The following is a 7,835-nucleotide window of genomic DNA, read 5'->3' as shown; positions in this document are numbered from 1 at the left end:
CGAGAACGGCGGCGAACAGAGGATCATAGTCCCAGGCAATAACCAGACTGCCTTTATGTGCAGGTGGTGGAAGCTCCGGTGGCTAGCCGGACTAGTGAGTTTGCCGAATTAAAACGGCAACTGGATATGGCAGACACCGACATCGAGATTGTTAACAAGCGGCTTGACGAATCACAGGGTAAGTAATGTTTTCTGGTGAATGTCACACAATAAGAGCAGCATGATGCGAGTATCTTTAATATGTTGTGACTATAGACGGAGCTGCCACCGTGGAGACCCTTCGGGCGGAACTCGCCCGAGCCAAGGAACAAGCGAGGGTTAGTAATGCGGCTGCTTTGAAGGCGGCCGAAGAGTTAAGAGCCGAGAAGGCCGCCCATTGCGAAAGCTAAGAAAAGATGGCCAAGATGGCCGTAGAATTAAAAAGCACTGCCGACCGTTGCCAGTTCCTTGAAGAAGAAAACCAAGTGAAGGCAGCGGACCTTGAGAAGGCCACTATGGCGACCAAAGATAGTCGCTCTGCTATGAGGGCGAAGAAGGAGGAGCTGCGCGAAGCCGGGGATATTGCGGCTGGGAAGCCTTTCTGCTGCGGAGGAAGTTCGGAGATCCGCAGTATGCCCCTCTGGATCGGCTGTGGAGTTCGGCAGACACATATATGGACTTGGCGGCGAGCGCTATCGATGCGGTCGAATACTTCCAAGATCAATCAGATCATGAAGTGGACAAGCTATTCTGGTCGCAATTCAACGTTCCAGAGCGTCTGCTTTCCTTGACTGATCATCTAGCCGAATGGGCCGAACTTAATAGGTTGTCCGGACTCGCCATGAGGTCTGTTGTAGATCATTTGTGGCCAGAGAAGCCGAAGCCAAACAGCTATTTCAGCTTAGTGCAGCAGTTCCTTGGTGCGGTGCCTCACATCAACACGATGAAGAGGTCAGAGTGCATAGAAGGCTCGCGGATGGCCTTTGCCCGTGTCAAGGCATACTGGGTGGAGATGGATGCTACCACTGTTGCGGCGCAAGGTTCGGCCATAGGCTGAGTAGCTGCCGAGCACTATTTTGAAGAGGTTCTTGAGGGTGCTCGTTTGATAGAGTCCCAGTGCTCGAAGAATATTATGTTTGAATGACATGTATTCCCATTGTAAACACAATGTTTTTATGAAATATAGTAAGGCTGTATTGATACTTTTGCCGGAAAGTAATGTGATGCCTCATGTGCGGCCGTTTGTGTATATATGTATATAACCTGAAAGATTGCAGTCGTCGGCTTCAACCCCCACTCATATAATGCGGAGGTGCTCGCAAAAAACGCGTGTTCACACTTAACCCAACGTCTTGGTCCTATTAAGGAGGTGATAGCGCAGCGAACGAGGCAACCGGACTATAATGCTTTAACACTTTCACTTAGCCATAGGAGTTTGACAGTGGGGCTACTAGATAGCCCCTGGTAGCTCCGCACTCTCCCGATCTCGGCGTGCGTACATGCCTGGCCGGAAAACGGCCCTTCGTTAAGGCGGAGGAATTCTAACATTCCGATAGGTCATCGAGTGGTTGACCAGTCTCACGCTATATCATGACAGTCAGTTTTCGGCTTTCTCTACTGAGGTGCTCGTCCGGATGAACCAGGGCACAATCGTAGTAGTTCTCCTAGTGCTGCCTTAGCCGATAAAGCGGAACGTAAGGCACCAAAACACAGGAGCCGGGCAAACCCAACATTTGACCAAAGACAATGATTCGGAGCTGATGCATATAAGGCCAAACTCGTGACGCCGAACACTCCCTAAGGTATTCGGTCTTTATGGTATAAACCGGGCCTAAATAGTGCCCTTTGTAAGAAGCCCCTTGTGTCCAGGTACGTGCATTATTCTGACGTGGCCACATGCCAAGACGTCATCATCCTTCTCAATTGTACTGAGAATTCGAGGGATGTGTATCAACAAGAGACAGTAAAAAAGGTTTACGCAGGGTCTTAATCTAAAAAGAATCCTTGGAGCGGGTCCCTGCTGCACGTCTGCGCCTGTGTCTCCGTTGTGCCGTATCCTAGATGGGTGTAGCACGATGATCATCTATAAAAGAGAGGAACTTAGGTGAAAAATTTGTCGTGCAAGAAGATAGTTTTTAAAGAAACCATGTATAACTAAAAATGAGTAGAAATTGCCACTTGTCTGTCCACGTTGAGCCCCTTGTATTTGTAATAGGGGTGTGGCCATCAATCCGGTAAAAATTAAATATAGCAGTGCCGGACTCGTCTAACCGCGTCCGTGGTCTTGACGACCTATCAAATGCTTTAGTTGGTGAGGCCGTTTTTAGTGTGCGGCTGCCAAGGCAGTCCCATTCTCTTCGGCGCGCAAAGATCGCTTAATATTTCCGTTCACTGTAATGATGCCACGTGGACCGGGCATCTTGAGCGTGAGGGAAGCGTAATGCGGTATTGCATTAAAGCGAGCAAAAGCTTCGTGTCCAAGTAGTGCTTGATGACCGCTTTGGAATGGAGCAATGTGGAAGGTTAAATGTTCGCTACGGGAGTTATCGGGGAAGCCGAATATAACCTTTAGTAGCAGGGAGCCCGTGCAGTGAGCCCCTGGGCCTGGCGTTACTCCTTTAAAGGTAGTGTTGCTATGGCAAATTTTCATTGGGTCTATCCCCATTTCGCGGAATGTATCATCGTATATCAGGTTTAAACTGCTGCCACCATCCATCAGGACTCGTCTAAAGTGGTATCCGTCAATTATTGGGTCTAATACCAGGGCAGCCCATCCTGCATGCCGGATACTTGCTGAGTAATCACGATGGTCGAAAGTGATCGTTTGAGACAACCAGTGGTAGGACTTCACTGTGATCGGCCCTTGGGCATGTCTCTCTGGGAGTGCCACTTTGCTTCCCTTGATCACGTGTAACACGTTGACTGTTTTGACTTCTGGTGGAAACTTCTTTTGTTCCCCAGTGTCTTGCTTGAGAGGCTGATCCTCGTCTTCGCTTGGTGTATCCTCCCCCTTGTGTACGGCGTTGAGCTTGCCGGACTTCTTGAAGACCCAACATTCTCTGTGGGTATGATTAGCGGGTTTACCAGGGGTGCTATGGATCTGACATACTTGGTCCAGAATTTTGTTTAGGCTGGACAGTTCATCTCTGGCGCCTTTAGAGGGCGGCTTTTGCTGACTTGGCCGAGAGCTTTTGAATCCGGTGTTTACTGCCGTGCTCTTCGTGTTGTCTTCTTTATTCCGGCGTTTGTTATTATTGTTGCGCCGTGATTTCCTGTTTCCATCTCTAGCTTCGGATGTACTGGGGTCGCTTGCGCGGTCCATAGATGGATCTTGTTACTCCGTTCCTTTTGATGCGAGCACTTGCGTGGATCGCGTATTGGCTTCTGCACGGCGTTGCTTGCCGCTCCATGTTGGTCGTGAGGTCGTCTATCCGGCCGGGTGGCCATTTTAATTTTTGGTTGCGGGGGATCTAAGGCCTCCTCATCGAATTCAGGTAGCAACTTCCGCTTCGGGTAGCTCTTGGTGAGGTGATTACCGTCATACTTCGCTGCTGTGTTGAGTACTTTACTCCATCTGATTTGGAGTGTGTCTTGCGCCGCCTTGAGCCTTTGCTTCTGCCTTTTTAGACTCCTCGTGGTGGCAACAAGCCTTTGATAGGCATTTTGTTGCTCCGGGCGTCTGTCCGGTGTTATGTCCTCCGGCCTATTATCCTTGACAGAGTTGGTTTGTTCGGTATGATTCTTCGCGTTGCCGTGGCCCGGCAGTGGTTCGCCCCGCTCTAACGCTGGGTCTATATGATCATTATTTCTATCAAGGCGGGATTTGGGGCGGCGCTTACACCGCCGCTTTGACTGCTTCTCGAGGGGACAGCCCTTCGTTGCGTCCTTCCGTTCCTCGTCGTCGTTTTCCTTTGGTGTGTCCACCATGTATGCGTCATGTGATGAGGTGGACGTCTAGTGCCCTATGGGCAGTGGTTCCTCTTGGTCTCTCGCATCGTCGCCCATACCGTCAATGTTTTCGGAGCCGAAGTCGAGCATGTCGGTTAAGTCATCGACAGCGGCTACTAAGTGGGTGGTGGGTGGGTCGCGAATTTCTTCATCGTCCGCATCCCAGTCCTGCCGGACATAGTTCGGACAGGATCCTCCTGATAAGGAGAGAGACCTTAACAAGTTCAGTATGTCGCCAAAGGGCGAGTGCTGAAAAATATCCATGGAGGCAAATTCCATGATCGGTGCCCAATCAGATTCGATGGGTACGGGCGTAGGCGGTTCGGAGTCCGTGGTCGGAGAAGGATCCAGCAGTTTAACAACATGGCTCTCGTGCAAGGTAAGGTCGATGTTCGGCTTGATCGCCGCTGAGGGTAAGGCCTCTGTGGCGGGGTCCATCCACCCGTCCGCGGAAGGCGCAACTAGCTCCGAATTGAGGGTTGGAGCGGCTGCCGGTGCGATCTCCTTAACACTGTCCGATGGGAGAGCTAAGTCATACTCATCGTGACCGCGCGGCGCACAAGGCAGAGGCTCGAATCCGTCGAAGATCAAATCTCCACGGATATCGGCCGCGTAGTTTAAGCTTCCAAACCTGACCTGATGGCCAGGGGCGTAACTTTCAATCTGCTCCAGATGGCCGAGCGAATTGGCCCGCTGTGCAAAGCCGCCGAATACGAAGATCTGTCCGGGGAGAAAAGTCTCACCCTGGACTGCACACCATCGATGATAGTAGGAGCCATCAGCCTAACGGCGACGACCACAGAGAACTCTCAATGAAAGGCACCAATGTCGGTGTCAAAAACCGGCAAATCTCGGGTAGGGGGTCCCGAAACTGTGCGTCTAGGCTGGATGGTAAACAAGAGGCAGGGGACACAATGTTTTACCCAGGTTCGGGCCCTCTTGATGGAGGTAAAACCCTATGTCCTGCTTGATTAATATTGATGATATGGGTAGTCCAAGAGTAGATCTACCACGAGATCAGAGAGGCTAAACCCTCGAGAAGCTAGCCTATGGTGTGATTGTATGTAGTAGTTGTTCCGTCCTATGGACTAAAACCCACCGGTTTTATAGACAATGGAGAGGCTAGGGTTACACAGAGTCGGTTTTACAATGGGAGGAGATCTACATATCCGTATTGCTAAGCTTGGCTTCCATGCCAAGAAAGTTCATTCGGACACGGGACGAAGTCTTCAATCTTGTATCTTCATAGTCCGAGCAGTCTGGCCAAAGTTATAGTCTGGGTATCCGGACACCCCCCTAATCCAGGACTCCCTCACCCGCGTAGATAGATAAAGAAACACGAGCTGATCAGGCGCATGCAGACTGTTTGACTGGTTAACCAAACAAATACAGAGCTATACACTGAGCCAGTGACCGTATAATCACCATATCTCGTATACAATGATCAAAGTGAGCTATCAAGACAAGTTCGATGACTGCCAATGCATTTTACTTGGTAATAAATGACCAGGATTGAAGGGGAATCCAAATTTGCTTTGTCTTCTGTCCTTGAGCTCTTGACAAACCAATGCACTATACGGTTGTCCGGCCACTCCACCCCAGAGCTCTCACCAAGCGTCGTTCATGCCACCACGCCGCACACTAACCGGTAAGGCAGCGATGGCATCCCGCCGCGCCAAGTTCCTCGCCGCCCATGACCACACACAAAATGGTAGGGAAGCGATGGCATCCCGCCGTGCCGAGTTCATTGGCACTCGCTACCTCACAACTATGTGGGAGGAATTTGAAGATGCCAAGGCCGAATGGGCGGTAGAGCAAGAGGCGGCCAAAGCCACACAGAGGGAGCGGAAAAGTCAGAAAGCACTCAAGAAAAGAGAGGCCCGCCACCGCAAGAAAGAAAAGGACGCACGCGCTACTGCGGAGAGGTCGGCGGAGATCGAAGCATGGTGGGGTGTCGCCGACAAAGCCAGGAAGGAGAACGGCGGCGTCTGCCCAGCATGTGAGAAGTAGTAGTACTAGTAGTTACTGTGTGTGTCTGTGTCTGAGTACGAGCATGTACCAATACTACTAGTTACTACTGTAGTTTTTAGAGCAAATTACCAGTACATTAGCCTAGACTAAATGGAAAAATTCCTATCCTAAGCATCAAATAGCATCTCTTTCTCTATAGGAATTGAGATGCATGTCATCTCACTTCCTATGATTTTCATATTCCTATCCTATGAACGAAAGGAGGCCTCTGTTGGAGTAACTACTGTAGCTAGCAGTACTGCTGGTACAGTAGTTTTCTTCAAGAAGCGGAATTCAACGAAGTCATGATGGTTCCTTCGTCCGAGCAACTTCAAAGTGGGAAGTGGGCCTGTGATTTGACGGCTCATTAGTCATTGTTGCTGCGACGCGACAACCTGGGTGACTCTCCCTTGGAGTTCTGCGTGCATGGCAAGTGGACCAGGATGGTCGACGTCCCACATGTTGGCGAACGGAAGTATTCTTTCCGATATCGAGGAGCAAGGAAACCGCGTGGTATAGTATCACTGCTGATTGGTTCGCAAAAAAATAGTATCACTGCCGATTTACAATTATTTTTTATTTCTGATGAATGCTAGCGTTTCAACTCTTACAACGAAGGGTGCCAAACACGGCACGTGATGGATGTCCCACACGTCAGCGAAAGGAGTGGGACATGAACATCGTGGTAGAGCCCAGCGTAAAAAAACAGTGTGGTAGAGCGTCTCCACTTCTTCCACTTCTGGGTCGGAAACCACATGTAGTAGTACTTAGTGGTATGAACGATACAAAGTGTGACATGGAGAGAAAGACACATCTAGTTGGAAGGTCTCGGGGCATACACGTAAACAAATATAGAAGTTAATATGTGCCTCCAACTAATATAGTAGTAGTAGAGTACTTAGGCACGTACTCCATAACATCACCATGCATTGCACATACAACATTTAGTGGTAGTACTTAGTAAGAGACAAATGCCGCCCAAGAGTTCCCTTCTTGACCTACTTTTGGGTGTTTGGTAGAGTGTATGGAGGGTGCATGAGTCCACACTAGTTTAGCACAAATACACTAGAAGCATGCATGAAGAGAGCATGCATGAAGAGGGCTGTTGAGTTGAGCATGCATGAAGAGGGAACAACTATGCTGAGACGAGAACGCAACCAAACACACCCTCTATGCCACGCATGTTCATACCATTTGTGCCTTTCTACTTCACTTATTGCGCTACATTACTCAGGTTCGTACGTCCACTCCTGGGTACATGTCCGTCTCGTAGTTCCAGTCCCACGTGTTCTTCATATAGATGGAATGATCCTTGCGTAACACATGCACCTTGATGCTAGATGTCTCGCGTGTTGGCAAAAGGATGAACAAAGCTCACGTAAAAAAATAGAGTGGAAGAACATAGATTCCAGACGACCGAGAAGGAGCAAGGAACCTCGTGGTGGAGCGTCTACACTCATACTATTTAATATTATTCAGCGATATAAAATTAACCAATCATCTCCACAGTGGACTGGAAGAGTACGAAACACGGAAGCTCAGTGTAGTTACATCATACTAGTACATGGCTAACCCACGCTATCACCATATTTCTTGGCTTCCGTGCGACACCCATCTCTAGTAATCCAGCAGCTTGTATCGCTTCTCCCTCCTCGTCTCTATCAAAGTGCGGCGGGCTGGCATTTCTGCCGTCTATTGAGGTCGGTTAACTATCACATGTTAGAACATGCCAAGAGCATTCTAAATTTTTTTCCTTTCACGTTCCATTTTCAAAAAGAAAAAATCCTTTCACGTAAGAATTTTCCTGTATGCTTTGAACAACTTGCGTGTCCTATACTGCTCCTGTTTGATACTCTAACTTAGCTAGAGGTTAGACTAACTCATTACTAACCCTGAAC

The sequence above is a fragment of the Triticum urartu genome, chromosome 1 (assembly GCF_003073215.2).
Source record: "Triticum urartu cultivar G1812 chromosome 1, Tu2.1, whole genome shotgun sequence".
NCBI classification, from domain to species: domain Eukaryota; kingdom Viridiplantae; phylum Streptophyta; class Magnoliopsida; order Poales; family Poaceae; genus Triticum; species Triticum urartu.
The sequence above is the reverse complement of the archived record's forward strand: the minus strand, read 5'-3'. Positions refer to the sequence as shown.